At 37.4% G+C, this 17,447-nt stretch overlaps 1 long non-coding RNA gene across 1 annotated transcript in view; it reads left to right on the top strand.

Moving 5' to 3' along the window:
* LOC102241306 overlaps window positions 1-17,447 on the top strand; it is a 307,752-nt gene that overhangs the window by 163,374 nt on the left and 126,931 nt on the right. Inside the window, exon 4 of the long non-coding RNA XR_314528.2 lies at window positions 9,457-9,588. This is a non-coding gene — a long non-coding RNA (uncharacterized LOC102241306). The remainder of the gene's footprint in view (window positions 1-9,456; window positions 9,589-17,447) is intronic.

Here is a 17,447-nt window from a genome sequence, read left to right as displayed (position 1 = left end):
CCCTTCCTTCCTTCCTTCCTTCCTTCCTTCCTTCCTTCCTTCCTTCCTTCCTTCCTTCCTTCCTTCATCATTTAGTAATTAAACACCGAGTTTCTACTATGTACTAGACATTTGGCTAGATGCTGGTGTTAGAAACAGATGAGACATGGTTTTTGGTCTAACAGAGCAGCAGCAGCAAATGTCTAAAGTAAGATTAGAGGATAAGGTATTAGGAATGGGAATGAGAAAAAAAAAAGTTTGTGGCAAGTAGTAAGTAACTGTTAGGTGAAAGAAGGAAAGTGGAATTTGAAATGAAAATTCCAGAGTGATATGAAGGTATTGGTATGGAGGTGTGATCCAGCAAAGTTAGAAACCTATAGCCTTGGAAAAGCCATATTGGTCTAAATTCTTTATCCAATAGAAGGGGAAACAGTTTCTGGAAGGACATAGAGCAAGGCATGGTCCCTGTAGAGTAGGCCTCTTCAAGCCCTTCCCAATGTTTTGGTGTAATTCCAGATAATCTCATCTTGTTAGTGGAAAGCATCAGGCAACTGGGGGACTACCTGTCCCCAAAGGATTTTGTTTTATTGTATTGTGATTCCATCTGTTTTAGCATACTTTTTGTTTTCTATTGTAGACATATTAGGGGCCCAGTACACAAATCTGTGCACCTTGAAAGAACTGTGGGCTGCAAGGCTGCAGTGGGGGTCTCAGCCCATCCTCTGTGCCCCTGCCCAGCCCCTTCCGCGCAGCCCCTAGTCCCCTGTCTGCCAGCAGCCCTGCTCTAGCTGCCGCTGCTCCCAGGCACTGACAGTGCCACCCCACTCACACCTGCTGACAGCGCTGAGCGATTGGGGCCGGCGCCAGCAGTGGGTGTGAGCGGCGGCTCCTGCCCCAATCGCCCCTCAGGAGCAGGGGGAGGTGGAGAAGCCCTCAGGGACAATCAGGGCTGGCAGCCACTTCTCACACCTGCTAAAGGCGATGAGTGATTGGGGCCAGCACTGGGCACTGGCAGCGGGTGCAAGCGCCTGGCAGGACCGCGGCACATGGGAGCAAAGAATTTTCAGTAACCACCAGAGGCTTGCCCTGATGACAGTGACCAGCACCCTGCCTTGATCTGGCACCCCAGCTCACCTGCTCCACCATCCCACCGTGGCTGATGCCTGCCATGTTCTGTGCTCTGCTGCCTGTTGCTGACACCTGCCATTTCCCCTGTGCACCCCCTGGTAGTCAGCACATGTCATAGTGACCGGTTGTTCGGTTGTTCCACTGTTGGTCTATTTGCATATCAGCCTTTTATTATATAGAATAATCCTATAGATAATAATCTATCCTTTCAACTGCTCATTAGATGAATCTAGTTTTCTCCAGGCTTTTTTGTTTAAACCCTTATTCTAATAACACTTTCTGGAAGGCATCTTTAATTTTCCGCATTAGTTGTTCACTAATCAGTATCCCAAGAGTTTAAGTGCTCAAAATGGTACCTCCTAATTTTTAAAAACTGAGATGGTTTGGAGAATTTTCTAATGAGGAAAAAGTGCTGATAAAAATGAGCTGTCATTTTATGACTACATTCAGTGACAGATATTTAATCAAGTTTCTCACCGGACACTTAAGTTTACAGTTTCTTAACAAAGAGTGGTAAAATTTAAATGACCATGCAACCAAGAATTTAAAGGAAGAGATTAAATAAAATGACCTTTTAGTCTCACCCCTATTATATACATTTGAGCAGCAAATTGGGCAAATCTTTTTGCAAAGTCCCTATTTTTCCCCCCTCTCTGTCTTTAGAGAAAATACTGGCCTCCGTGTACCCAGTTGGTTACTAAGCCTAGGGAAATTACAATCTTTTGATCCTTGGCCTAAATTTCTCCTTACATTACCAAGATGAGCATAGGGTCCTATGTACACATTGAAGCAGAATTTACTAGAAATGAAGAAAGAAAAAAATAAGAAAAAGAAAAAAAAGGAAAGAAAATGAAAAAAACATTAAAAAAAGAATGCAGTAATTTCTCCCTGGATGAGCTCTGGATATAAGTGAGGGTATGGTTAAGAAGTGAGTCATTATCCCCTTCGCCTACTCCTTTTGTAGCAAAGACAATAATGCTATGGAACAGATGCTGTTAACGAGGTATTTTTGTAACTGTTCGCCTCTGAAACAATAGACAGGCACAGTGGAAAATGGTCAAAGAGGATGAGTCATTTTGTCCTCTTTAAAATTTAATATATTTTTTTCCCTGTAACATTTGGAGGAGGCTTTATTTTTTTTCTTTTCTTACGCAAAGTAAGTGTTTTACAATAGTAGGTAGTGAGTGCATTCTTTTTGCCAGCAGAAAGAAAAACAGTTTTGAATGCCAAAAATAGCTTCTTTGTATGAAAATTCACATAGCCAAAGACATTTTAGAGAAGAAAGAAAAGATTCATGTTCCAAATTAATATTTTAAAAAATATACAGGCAGTAGAATCCTAGCAATAGAAGATGAAGAACTTGACATAAATATGGATTGAGAAGTAATCTTGTCTACAGTCAAGGCAGCTCCAAAATCTGAATGTTCTTCCTGTTTGCAATACCCTGGCTTTTTGTGTAGACTTAGAGTGATAATTTATCACCCAAGGCCACGCCTATAGGAGATAGGTGTTCCTAATCATCCTGTTTAGTTTAATACACATTTTCCCTTCCTTACCTTCCACTGTATGTTTCGGTTTAAGACTGCCAACGAGGCAAAGTGGAAGCCACCCTGCATATAGAAGATGGCCCTAGTGCTGAGAATAGAAGTAGAATAATCTCATACTTGGCTTTGTCTTTAACTCTTTAAATTGCACTGACATCTTTGGGATTCATACGTCCGGAAGAGTCTCTTTACCCATTATCTATATATAGCTGGTGATCAACCAGTTACAGTCTTATGGAGGTGGTGAGCACCCATTGCTTTTACCCACCCAGTGTCCCTTCCTGCTTCTTTTTTTTAAAATACTTTTTTATTGGTTTCAGAGATGGAAGGAGAGGGAGAGAGACAGAAACATCAATGATGAGAGAGATTCATTAATTGGTGGCACACCCCACATTTGGGATCAAGCTCACAACCCAGGCTTGTGCCCCAATGACTGGGAATCGAACTGTGACCTCCTGGTTTATAGGTAGATGCTCAACCACTGAGCCACGCTGGCCAAGCAGAAAACTTTGGTGTATCTTGAATGTTGTTCAAAATGTGAAAGACATTTGAACTAGCCAGTTATATTGATTTTCAGGATGAGGAGTACAAGATCCTAAGGGATCAATATCTGGGTTTACGATATTTGGCTGAATAGAACAAAAACTCCTTGCCTATGCCTGTAACCAAGACTACCAACTCTTTGTCTCTCAGTAAGGGAAATGGAGCTTGTATAGTAAACTGTTAGATGCCGAGCATTACTAGATGGCTGACACATCTAGGACAGTGATTTTCAACTGTGCAAAAAATTTAAACATGCAATGCCTCTTTTCCTCTTAGATTGTCAAATTAAAAAATGACAACAACCAACACAACAGTAGCCATTCAGTGTGAATGAATCAAATTTATACCTATTTTTTTTGTCAGATAGGCAAATAACATAATGTATTTTTTGGTGTGCAGAATTTTAGTAATTATTTTATGTTTGCCATGAGATGAAAAAGATTGAAATTGCTGACCTAGGATCATTCTGACAAATGCCATTGACTCATGCATTTGTTATTTTTTTAAAGACAATTGAAATATAAAATACAATAGATTCCATGATATTAACAAGTGCTTTTTGTTCTATTTGAGAAAACAGATATATTTTAAGAATTTGGCATTAGTACAATTTTGAAAAATATAATGCTGGTTAAACTTCCTAACTAGGTAATTATTTTTATTTGCTTTTTCCTCTCATTAATTCTCCAACAGACTTAATTTTTTCAAAATTTAATAATTCATATATCCCACTTTTAAGTTACAGCACAATTTAAAATATAATTATTGGAAAATACAGTCCATGTTTTTCAGTTGACTTTCTCATGCTCAGACTATGCGTTCAGTCACAGTGAGCTGGTCAGGCCAAGTTTTATCTTATCGCACCAGAGTTTTTAGGTCATTTCCAGTTTTCTTATTTTTTCTTTTCAAACTTTCACTTGAAAAGAAAATTAATTGGGAAACACCAGCAAAGCCCTTTCCTTCCTCTTTTGGCTACTCAACTGCCAACTGCCAATTCTTTCTGAATTCTTTATCTGACACAAAATACAGGAAAACTGTGGCTGTCTCTGGAGTTGGCCATAGTTAAATGGAATCATAGAGGGTGACTCAAACCAATGTGAATTTTGTAGACATTTGATTACACACAGCTTTCTCTGAGACATAAAAGGCTCTTGAAGGATTAGCTTGCTAGAGAGAATTATCATTTTGGAAGATTTGTGTCAAATTTCAATGATAAAATTAACCAGAAAAAAATGCTCTTTGTAAATAATATCTAAATTCTCAGAGACAACTGAGCTCTTGGGGGCCAGAATCAGGGCACAAATTTGCATATATTAAATATACACAAACAGACCCATGCACTTCATAATCCAAACATCTCTCAGTTGTGTTATGATCCTCTCTGGGAAGTATTATCAACATAACTATACTGTCCCATTGAAAAAATGCCTGTTGACACAGACCATGAAGATACCGTTGTAGAAACATTATTTTAACCACTGATGTATTGCAGCTATATTTAAGATGGCAGCTGAATTAACTCAGTTAAAATTCAAGTATGTTATATGAACTTTTTCTTAATATACTTGTGTGAAACATAACATTAAAAAAAACACTTTGAGACCTAAATCATATGTTATAAACAACTTATATGATAACTCTTCTGATAGATTTTTATACTCTCTTTTTTAGAAAAATATATGTATATATTTTTATTTCAAAGTGAAAGGGAGAGGGAGAGAGAGAGAGAGATAGAAACATCAATTATGAGAGAGAATTATTGATTGGCTGCCTCCTGTGTGCTCCCTACTGGGGATCTAGCCTGCAACCTTGGCATGTGCCCTGACCAGGAATTGAACCGTGACCTCCTGGTTCATAGGTTGAATGCTCAACCACTGAGCCATGCTGGCCGGGCCATACTCTCTTTTTAAATGGGATTTTGTACATTTAAAGTGAGTTAGTTACATCAGCAAGATTCTTGAGATTAATTATTTTTACCAGAATATCTGATCTGTTGGTTGAAATAATTTGTTGTATTATGTTTCTATCTTATTGAGATTTCAGGACATTATAAAGTATTAATGTTGACAATTTCCTTAGAATTTTGTGCAATCGGTTAGTTTCTCATTAGAAATAATCCAGAGAAGTTGAGTAATTTTACACATCTAACTGCAACAAGGGGCAAAGTGGAACTCAAATGCTTACTTCTCTGTGAAGATGGAGTCTATGTCAAGCAAAAAGCCAACTTCAGAAACTCATTTGGCAAATTAACCAGTTGACCTCAGCTTTCTGGCTCCCATTAAAACAGTTGATGGAGGAGAGGTAGTGGGGCGAGTTCGTGCTATTCCTCCTTATCTCAGCCCTCCTGAAGCCAGGCTCCCACACCCCAGCTTTTCCATTTCCATGTAAATTGGGGTGAGACATTTTGGAGAGGATAGCACTGACTGTGAAATGCTCTGTGGCAGAAAAAAAGTCAGAGAATGTGCTTGTGTGGATGTGAGAGCCTGTGTATATGTCTGGAATGCGGATGGGCAAGATGGAGAGGTAGGTGGAGGGGGGAAGAGAGCTGTGATATTCCTGGAAATAATTTGCTCCCATGTCACCCTGGTAAAAGGCATCTCCCTTAAATCAAGCAGGCATAATGAATGGTGTGATGCCCAGTAGCCTGCACAGTTATAAATACGTGGCCTTTCATCCTGGAGATGGCCCATTACCACTCACTAAAACAGTCTGTCACAGCGGTGCTCTGGGGCCATTCATTTTTCATGACCCTCTTGGCGACGTGACTGGGATTTCCTGACACCATGCTCAGGCCCCTGCCCAGCGAGCGCTCTGCATAAATACCCTTTGATTCCTTTCTCCCAAAGGTTAGCATGTCTTCATTTTATATGTGTGTGTGTGTGTGTGTGTGTGTGTGTGTGTGTGTGTGTGTGTTTATTGTGTGTATTTCCCAAAGATAAGCAAAGAAACAAACAAGTAGAGCAAAAACTAAGCTTGGCCTTGCTGGAAACACAGATTATTCACAGAGTAAAGACTGGCTAAAATGTAATCCTAGGATATCAGGAATGTTCAGAGTTTACAGTTTAATGCGTCAGAGTTAAGAAGTTTTTAAAAAGCAGTTTAATAATTAGCTCACCCTTCTCAAGGCTTGGGTTTCATTTCACATCATGAAAAGCAAACTTGAACGCAGCAATTGCAGCAAAGCAGGGCCTTCTGATTTGCTGGCTGCTTCAAATAACAGTTGTCCCTTTGATAATATGGACACCTATCTCCTTTCACAATCTAGTACTTCTCGGGCACTTGGTAACATATCCCATCTGTTTTTTAGGGCCACTGTTATAAGGAAGCTGGGAAGAGGGAAGAAAGGCCTGGTTGATCACAAGGTCCTATCAAATGTCAAAGCTGGCCTTGGCTGACCTCCCATCTATTCAGAGCTGCTTTGATTTAATCTCCAAGCTGGCTGCTTCTCCAGTCTGTGAGTTCTATCTGCAGCCCATGTGTCAGCATTGAGATATGACCTGCTTCACGCTCCATTCATCTCATTTGAAGGACGGAAATTAAACTGGAGGGTGGAAGAAGGAACTGCTCAAAATACACACACATTAACTGAAGCCTTTTGTGTGGGTGCATTATAGGGGTTTGAACAACCATTAAAAATTATATGAAAATGAAATTGATCTTTACTTCACTGAAATGGTTTAGAATTTTTCCTCCCTTCACCCCCTTCATCTATTCTTCTTTCTTCCCTCCCCATTTTGTAGTAATCATCAGAACCTCTTCTCATTAAGGTTTAGAATGAGAGAAAAATTTACAATTTTTCAGGTGCTTTAAAAAGGTGTCCCTTAGAAAATTCAGTTATTGCTTGCAGTTTGCACAGTAAATATTTGAGAAAACAGAGATATAAAAATAAGGTGACCAAACTAATAGAAATGTAGACTGCTTTGTTTATCATTATTGATTTAAATGTTACCTTTTAAGTTTGTTTGTTTTTTAATCAATTAAAACTCAAACTTTGGGAATAGACCTATACCTATCAGGACATATTGCTACAGTATAAATCTATATAGCAGCTGTTCCATTTTTATTTGTAAAATCTTCTTGCTCTTTTAATTGGCCCTTTTATAATATTAATAAAGGCTAGTAATTAACAGAAAGTTTGATTCCTTGTAGATGTGTTTGTTATAAGATGTTTAAAAATAAATTCTACTTCATTTACTAAAGGTGTCCCAAAACAACAAAAATAGTATAATTATACTAGAGGCCTGGTGCATGGAATTCATGCACTGGCGGGGGGGTCCCTCAGCCCGGCCTGTGCCCTCTCGCAGTCCAGGACCCCTCAGGGGATGTTTGCCTGCTGGTTTTCTGACTACTTTTAAGATGTTCTCTTCCTTTGTTTCTTTTTTTTTTTTTGTAGTTTCCCTCTAATGCACCCAGGTATTAATTTTCTTTCTCCTCACAGTCCTCGCAGTCCGAGACCCCTCGCTCCTTACCGCCCACCTGCTCGTTGCTCCTTACTGATTGGCTTGCTGCTCCTTAGCGCTACCTCAGAGGTGGGAGAGGCTCCTATCACCACCACTGCGCTTGCCAGCCAAGCCCAGCTTCTGGCTGAGCAGTGCTTCCCCTGTGGGAGCGTATTGACCACCAGGAGGCAGCTCCTGCATTAAGCATCTGCCCCCTGGTGGTCAATGTGCATCATAGCAACCGGTCCTTCTGGTCATTCCACTTTAATGGTCGCTTAGGCTTTTATTACATATTAGGTGTGTTGGGAAAGTTAGCTATATTTATTTCTCTGTTTATTCATTTGCTCATATATTCATGTATTTGTTATTTGAACTCTGTACTAAAAGGTATCCAGCAAGAGAAAATATTTTTTTATTTTAAAAGTATATTGTACATTTTCTGTTATAATAGTTGTACATTTTCAATGTAAGAAAAAACAAACAGCAAAGCTGGGGAAAGAGAATAAGAGAGAGCAAAATGAGAGCAAGAGTGAGACCGAGAGAGAGGGATAGAGAGAAGAGAGAAAGGGGGAAAAAGAATAGCAAATACTATAATACTATTGACTAGAGTAACCAATATAAAACTTTAAACAACCATTAACAACCATTAACAATCATTGTTTATCTTTTCATTTTCTTTTTTGTATTAGCACACTTATTTCCTTTATATGCAATCACACTGTTCCTTCTTGGGAGAAGACTATATTTTCAGGTTTTGGGTCATCCTCTTTTATGATTATATAATATCACTTTGTATGAAAGTGATTATTTTATTTTGCTAATATTGGATTGATGGACATTTAGGTTTTCTACATTTTTACTACTGTAAATGTATTATTTAAAAATATTTTATGCTTCTATGATTTTCTCTGAAATTCTCTAATTTTGAAAAAAGGAATGTGGACAATTTATTATTTGTAGTTAAAAGTACTGTATCTTTTTTTCTGGTTCTTTATTTGAATACCCACTTGGAAATAACTTGCCTTTCTATAAAAATCTTATGTGTTTTCTTTAGCATGTACTGTTTATTTGTTTCATATTTAATATATGTGCATGAGAATGAGTACTATAGTGAATCTTTAATGTAAATTAACCATTTCACACAACTTATGGAAAAATTTTTCAAACTCTGGTTATAGGGAGAGAAAGTTTTTGAGTACCTGAAGTATTTAAATAATGCCATTTAAGCATTTAATCTTGTAATAGGGAAGAAGGAGAATGAAAGATGATTGTATCCCTCTTGTACTGCTTCTCAGTAAGATCTCTCTTCCTGCATGTCCTTTTGTAAATATCTATTACTCAAGGCCGAATGTGTTGAAAAAAATATTTTGCCAGTTAATTCATTTTTTTACAATACTGAGTGGGAAGCGGTTCATGGCTTCAATATAATACTTTGCAACAGATCTTTTGCAGTGATGGAAATGTTCTATATCTGTGCTGTTCAATATGGTAGCCACTGGCAACATGTAGCTTTTGAACATGTGAAATGCAGTTAGTACAACTGAGAAACTGAATAATTAATTTTATATAATTTAAATTTAAATCAGTTGGCCATATGTGGCTATCTTAAACAACACAACTTTAATATTTTTACCATTATTTGAAGCATTGTAATAGTTTTTGAAACATTGTAGATACTTAAGTACCTGTTACTCAAGTTCATTTCATTGAAGGATACATATTAAATGAAAAAGAACTTATAATCTTAGAATATCATCATAATAATAATAAGAAAGATTAAAAACTACTTGTGCATTGAGAAATATTTCCACCATTTCTTTCAGAGAAAAAGACTGAAAACTTCAATAAGGCAAAGGTGATAAAAATGTCTTCATGGACCCTTGGGTAAAATGGATTGTCAGTCAGATGATCTGGGTTGAAGATCTGGCTTTGATGCTAACCACCTACTGACCAGGGTAAGTCATTTTTGGTGGTCTTGCTTACCACTTTTTCCTTTATATCTCGATTATAAGCACCCAGTGCCAGATACTTGTAGGTTCCAATAAGTATTTGTAGAATGAATGGATATACTTTTGTTTGCCTGAATCAGCAACTCCTTTCACTGTCCATTCTTATAACTTGATACTTTGCACCCTCTGACCTGAGTAAAGTTCTTACATGTGGATGGCTCTGGTACAGGAGAAGTCTTTTGCTCCAGAGTGGTATAGAATCATTGGGCACAGCCATCTGCTCACAAGTTGCTAAAAGAGTCTAGTTCTAGAGATGTCCAAGGATGTGTGAAATTGGTATTAAATCCCAGTTCAAGAGCCAGATAAAATCAGATGAGATGACATGAGATATCCCAACTCAAATACTGAGGCAGTAAAAAGAGCTGAAAAGGAATAAATTCCTTCGCTCTCCAACTTTTGCTCTATTTTGGTGCTCAGTGGATTGAATGATGCCCACCTACACTGAAGAAGTCAGCCAGCCCACCTTTACTAATTCCCTAATCCAGCTACTAATCTCATCTGGATATACCCTCACGGACACATTCAGAAATAATGTTTTATTTGGGCATCCTGTGACACAAAATAAATCATCATAATTTATATACCATTCTTAGCTTTATATATTCAATTGTATATAGAAATTGACCTTCAATCCAGGATATTTTATATCTTTCTGAAATCCATTCAAATATAAAGATCATTGACCAATTATAGAATAGTTATCACATTATTAACTTTGAATAGCCTACTGAAAATTTTATTTGGGTCAAAAACAGGGAAATTGAAATTTCTATAAAAATCATCCACTTGAATAAAATTTCTCATTTCAAGAAAATCTCAAATATTTAGTAAAGAAGAAGGGAAATAATGGTGCTGAGTTCATTATATACAGTATAGGCTTTTTAAATGGATTTGATTTTTACCAAAAAATCTTAGCTAATAAGAAAATGGATATTTAGAGAGATTCCATAATTTGTCATTGTCACACAATGTATGGCAGAGTTGGAACTCATACTTTGTTCTAATCCCAAACCTGTGTTCTTTATTTAACATAAATCTTTACCCAGTGAAACAACTCTTTCCATTTGGGAAATGTTACTGTCATTCATGTATAAACATACACTGAGCACAAATATTCTATTCTGCTTTTTTTTTTAACTTGACTTATGGCATAAACATTTTTCCATGTATGTGTTTAGATTTTAAAATGCTAAATTTTAATATCTTTCTAATGTGTTTTCTGGCTAGTATAATATAATTTCTTTAAGCATTTCCCTAATATTGGGCATGTAAATTGTTTTTAATTATTCTTTTTATCATAGATAAGGTACTAGTAAGATATATCCATTACCTTAGTTTTTTGCTTCCATTGAGCTATTTCTTTAAGAGTTTTAGTTGTGAAATTCATGGGAGTAAATGTTATGAACATCTGTATAGGTCTTACAACACACTACCTCTTTTCTTTCACAAACACATGCACTAATTTAAGATGAAATATTGCTACTTTTAAAAGATGTTGTCAACGCTCATGTTCTATAATGGAGAAGAACATCAAGCTTCAGGGATTTATTCCACTCAAAGTGTTGTTGTGAATTGCCCTTGAAAAAGAAAGTGACAGACCTCCTCCCCTACCCTGAATTATATTACATCCCAGAGGACTGAACTGGTCATTAATTTTTAATATCATCTCTTCTCAGTGAAGAGTGTAATGAATTTTCCTTAGATAATCTTGTAGGATTGAAGTCCTAGAAATTCTGGGAAGATTTCAGGGCATCTATAGGGAGCCTGGCCAATTTTAACCAGTTGCCATGTTCCTGGAGGAGAGTATATACCATAAATAAGGGTAATTATTAGATTACCTACAACATCAATTAATACTGTAGTAACAGCTACTAATGTCTATACAGGGCTCTCTAATATCCACAGTATTTTCCCATATTTGTGATCACAGGAGAGTAGGCTGCACTGGGCAGGGCTTTGTGAGATACAGAGAACTGTGTGCCAGGAATGAAGTAATGTCTCTGTTTTTATTGAACAGGCTGGTTGAATTAAAAAGATATCAGCACATTAAAAGTTAATTATATCCCAAAGAAGGTAATATCAAATATCTAACAAGAAAATATATCATAATATTAAAAAAAGCAAGTTTAATTATTTTGGACTTTGTGGTCAAGGTAGTTAATAGCGATAAAGGTAGTTAATATTGCTAAGGTATGGAAACTCCTTTTCAGAAAAGTCATATATGATGACAATCTCAGGAAGCTAAGCCTTAGTTATACTCTGGCCCTCTCCTGCCTTCCTATCATCACCTCAGTATACCTGATCCAGGCCTTTAGGAACATCCTGAGGGGTTCCCTTTGGGAAGGTCAGCTGAGTTCTAGAATTAGACTCCTATGGTTTTCAAGCATTTGAAATTGGTCTGAATTGCACCATCAGCTTTCTTGGATCTCTAGCTTGCAGATGGCAGATCATAGAACTTTTCAGCCTCCACGATTGGATAAGGCAATTTCTCATTATCTATCTATCTATCTATCTATCTATCTATCTATCTATCTATCTATCTTCATCATCATCATCTATTATCTATCTATCTATCTATTATCTATCTATCTATCTATCTATCTATCTATCTATCTATCTTCATCATCATCATCTATTATCTATCTATCTATCTATCTATCTATCTATCTATCTATCTCCTATAGCTTCTGTGTCTGTAAACTCTGACTAATATAAGTTTTGGTACCAAGAATATAGAATTATTTCTTTAACCTAATTAGACTTTAAAATTGTAATGATTCTATTTTCAATAGTAAAGTGAGTACTGATAGTTCACAGTGTGAACTGTTTTTAGAGATATGCAAAATAGCTGCATTGGATACTTCTAATCAATTACTCATAAGAAGTAAGGAGATAGTTCATATTTTATATGATATTTTCAAACATTTTTTGAAAATTAACAAAAATAATTACATTGAATCATTGCCCCTAATATTGCTGACAAAGTGGCAAAATAAAAAGATAAGCTCAGGGATCCAAACTCCCAGCTCAAGTGCTACATAAATGACGTAAGAGCTTATTTCCTTTAGCCTGAAATTTTGCAAATCCTCCCAGCTCAAGTGCTACATAAATGACGTAAGAGCTTTATATGTATCCCAAAGGAACCTTATTTCCTTTAGCCTGAAATTTTGCAAATTAAATACAGAACCTCATCCTAGGACTTGCTGAATTACAATGCAAGTTGAACTCCCACAGTGTCTATTGGTAAAGTGAGGGCATTTCTTGGGAAAGAATGGGATTATACTTTGGGATGGGGAGGTGTATGAAGACTCTAATGACCCACTAAATTTTGGTGAGTATTCTTCACCAGTTGAAGACATCTTCCCACCCCCAGCAGATTTGGCCTTTCCACCCCCAGTGACAGTAGCATTCCCACCTTTAGTGGTATTGACCTCTCACAGTGATATTGGCCTTTCCACCTCCATCTGAAGGGATTAACTCTACTTTGCCTAAGAAAACTATAATGGCTTCTCCTGAGGTAGTTGCCGTTTAAGACTATGTTGATTCTCCTCAGGACCAATCACAACCACCCATCCATCTTTGCTTCTAGACCTAGAACTAGACTCAAGTCCCAAAGGTGAGATGCAATGAAAAGGTGCATTATACTCCAAAAGATCTCTAATTTATGCACACCGAAATCTAAGGGTGTGGGATAATTGCAGAAGGAACACAAAGTTAGATCAGGCTGAATTTATTGATATGGCTCACTAAGAAAAATTCTGCATTTGATATTGCATGTGGCTTGGGGAGTTAGAAAGGACTCTAACAGTTTCTTTGGTTGGTTGACTAAAAAATAGATCAAAAGATGACCCACTGTGAGTGAATTAGAAATGCTGCACATGCTGTGGTTTAAGGTAGAGAAAGGGATTCAAAGGCTTGGGGATGCTAGAGTGGATTTATCATTTAAGACCTACTTATCACACTGAAAGGGTCCAGAAGAAATACCCTTCACCAGTAAGAAATAAATGTGTGAGAGGAGCCCCAGCATCCTTAAAAAGCTTTGTGATCACTCTTCTTATATACCAGACTTCACAGTGGGAACTGAAGTCACTGAATTGAGAAACCTAAATGCAATAGGAGTAATTGGATCGCAGGGTGGCAGGAACCAAATAATTGCACCAATTGGCAAAGTCAAGGTGGGCATGGAGAGTCAAAGAAACAATCACCATGTGGTAATTCCAATTGTAGTTGCTATACCAGACGTGGTTACATTGCTTGAACAAATTAAAAATTCCCTGGTACCTGGTATGCAGCTCTTTACCTGGCCAATGCCTCTTCTCCACCCTATACATAAGGTCTACCAAACACAGCTTGCTTCCAGCTAGCATTTCCCTTACACTCTGGCCCATTACATAATGACATTATGTTGATTGGACCTAGAGAGCAACAAGTAACAACTATTCAAGACTTATTGGTAAGACATTTGTATGTCCGAGTGTGAGAAATAAATATGACTAAAATTCATGGAACTTTTACCTCAGTGAAATTTCCAGGGATCCATTGGTGTGAGGCAAGTAGAGATAGCCCTTCTAGATGAAGGATACGTTGTTGCATCTGACTCCTCCTACAACCCAAAAAGAGACACAGTGTCTATTCGGCCTCTGAATTTGGGAGGTAACATATTTCTCATATGGATGTGGCACTCCAGCTCATGTACCAAATGAGCTGAAAAAACACTAGTTTTGAGTGGGGTCCAGAGCAAGAGAAGGCTCTGCAACAGGTCCAGGCTGCTGTGCAAACTTCCTACCACTTGGGTCATGTGATCCAGACTGCTACCTGAATACTTGGGGATTCTCCTGTTTCTGAATCAACAGGCAGAGTGACATGCATTGGTGTAATGTAGAGGAAGGGATCTAAAGAAGGGATTTAGCCCTAACTGGTTTGGCTCAGTGGATAGAGCGTTGGCCTGTGGACCAAGGGGTCCTGGGTTCAATTCCGATCAAGGACACATTTCCGGGTTGTGGACTGGATCCCCAGTAGGAGACGTGCAGGAGGCAGCCAATCAATGATTCTCTCTCATCATTGATGTTTCTATCTCTCTCTCCCTCTCTCTTCTTCTCTGAAATAAAAAATATTTTTTTTTAAAAAAAGGAGGGATTCAGAGGCAAAGAAGGGAGTTACTATATTGTCTGGGGTGATTGATCCTGACTACCAAAGGGCTCTGAAATAAATAAAAATATTTTTTTTAAAAAAAGGAGCGATTCAGAGGCAAAGAAGGGAGTTACTGTATTGTCTGGGGTGATTGATCCTGACTACCAAACGCAATTGGACTGCTGCTCCACAGTGGCAGTAAGGAAGAGTGTGTCTGAAATACAGGAGATGCCTAAGGCGTCTCTTAGTATTACCACATCCTATGACAAGGTCAAAGGAAAACTACAATGACCCAGTCCAGGTAGGACTACTGATAGCCCAGACCCTTCAAGAATGAAGGTTTGAGTCACCCCACCAGATAAAGAACCATGGCCAGCAAAGGTGCTTGGTGAAAGCAAAAGGAATACATAGTGGATAATGGAAGAAGGGAGTTATAAATATGATCTCTGACCATGTGATTAGTTAAAGAAACACAAACTAATTTTCATAAATATGTTCTCTTTATTTTGTCGTCAATATATTTGTGTTTGTGTATACACACACATACATTCTTTTCTCTCTTATTATCATGTAACATAATATCCATTGACTTTATAGCATAGCATTTAAGTATTACTAATTTAAACTACAAGATAACAAGGAAAACAGTAAACATCACTCAAGAACTTTACCTCCTCGTTTGAGAAAGGGGTTGATGAAGTCTCAGTTGTGGACAGGAGAGTTGTATCATGGTAGGCAGAATTATAACCTTGTTATTGTCTTTATTTGGAGATCAAGTATGGTTTAAGGAGATGTGTGTGGGTGCCAAGTTGACAAGGGTTGAACTTGTGATGGTTAATTTTATGTGACAAGTTGACTGGCCATGGGCGCCCAGATTAAACATTATTTTTGGGTGTGTCAGTGAGAGTGTGAGTGGGTGTCATCCAATCTATCAGTTCTGTTTTACTTGAGAACCCTGACTAATATATATCTGATCTTGACTATAAACTAGTGCAATATGCATTTATTTCTCCCATATCATTGATGTTAAATTCTGGAACATTTCTTATGAATTTTCTACTAACCTTCTGAAAGTTCCTCCCCATGGATTTAAGGATGGACTGTCTCCCAAATATAAGGCAATTTCAGCAAACCCAGAAACTCACTACCTGTTATTTGAGTGTTTAAAAGAAATTGTTCTTTTATTTTTTATTTTTATATATATTTTGTTATTGATTTCAAAGAAGAAGGGAGAGGGAGAGAGAGATAGAAACATAAATAATTAGAGAGAATCATTGATTGGCTGCCTCCTGCATGCCCCCTTACTGGGGATCGAGCCTGAAACCCGGAAATGTGCTCTTGACCGGAATCAAACCCGGGACCCTTCAGTTCACAGGCTGATTCTCTATCCACTGAGCCAAACCATCTAGGGCAAGATATTATTCTTTTAAATGTAAAAAGAAGAGTGATACTAAACAAAGTGACTTGCCACTTGGACGTAGGGGCCAGAGAAGACAAGGGAAAGAACAAGAGGATTAAAATTCTTTGTCAAGTGAGGCAATGCCTTGTACCAGGCTTAATTACAAAAGGAAATTAGGAACAAGTGCATGTATATTACTGCATGTATTAATGTAGAGTTTAATTGGTTTGGAGTAAATTAATGACTTCTTGCAATGTTTCTGGCAATTTGTTATAAGCTGTGTAATTTTAAATTGGTTTCTTGAAAATGTTGGATAAAACATTTTAATTCACACATTGCTTTAGGAATTGATTTGGAAATAGTAAAATATAATGAAATGTTTTACCCCTGATGTATATAAGTTCTATTTGCTCTGCATTTTTTTTTTTTACCTTGAATGAAAATAATGAGTATACTGCTAGGCTATTTAGAAGAGCTGTAACTATTTGTAAGTTACTCATCTCTCTCTCCGTTGGACAAACTATAGCTATTTTAAAATTCTATTTTCTTGAAGCAGTAGAGACAAGGAAAATCCTTCAGGGATTTCCTCTTTTAACAAAACAAATTATATGTGAAATTGAAAGGCAAGGAGGTATAGGAATCTGTCAATTATTGTAAAAAAGTAGAAATCAGGACACTTGCATTAGGGCCACTAAGGAGAAGTTCCATGAGTTCTCAGCTAGTTTGCGATAGCAACAGGATTACATATGACCAGTTGTCAAATGGAAATATGTCAGTTATTTTACCCGATATGAAAATTAACTGCAAGTAATTGTGGGGGGAAAGTTATTCTTCCAAGGTAGCCAAGAAAAATAAAGCGAAGGAATTTATTAGCATATTATTTTTAGATTTGTGACTATTATTTCCCTGATCTGACAGGAAAATAATGTACCTGGGAGAATTTCAAACAAAAGGCTAACTGGGCATATGAAACCACTCAAAGAACATAGAGGCCCTCCAGCGCATAGAAATTTGAATGGTACTAGACTCCTGTCCCTTCCTTGCGAGCTGGGTGTTCATTTCCTGTTGACTTTTTTCATTCCAACTAAAACTAAAATTGAATAGAGTCACCCACAACTTCCCATTCTCCTTTTGGAAACTTCCTTTGCCATTATTTTCATTTGCAGCTGATTAGGCAGCAACAGAACCTAAAATAATATTCTTGAATGGGTTATGACCCAAATGTTCAGAATTTATGCCCAAATTACCAGTTGTATTACTATTGGCAAAGCAATGT

This window comes from Myotis brandtii, unplaced genomic scaffold (genome assembly GCF_000412655.1).
Source record: "Myotis brandtii unplaced genomic scaffold, ASM41265v1 scaffold751, whole genome shotgun sequence".
In the NCBI taxonomy this organism is placed as follows: domain Eukaryota; kingdom Metazoa; phylum Chordata; class Mammalia; order Chiroptera; family Vespertilionidae; genus Myotis; species Myotis brandtii.
The sequence above is the reverse complement of the archived record's forward strand: the minus strand, read 5'-3'. Positions and strand labels throughout refer to the sequence as shown.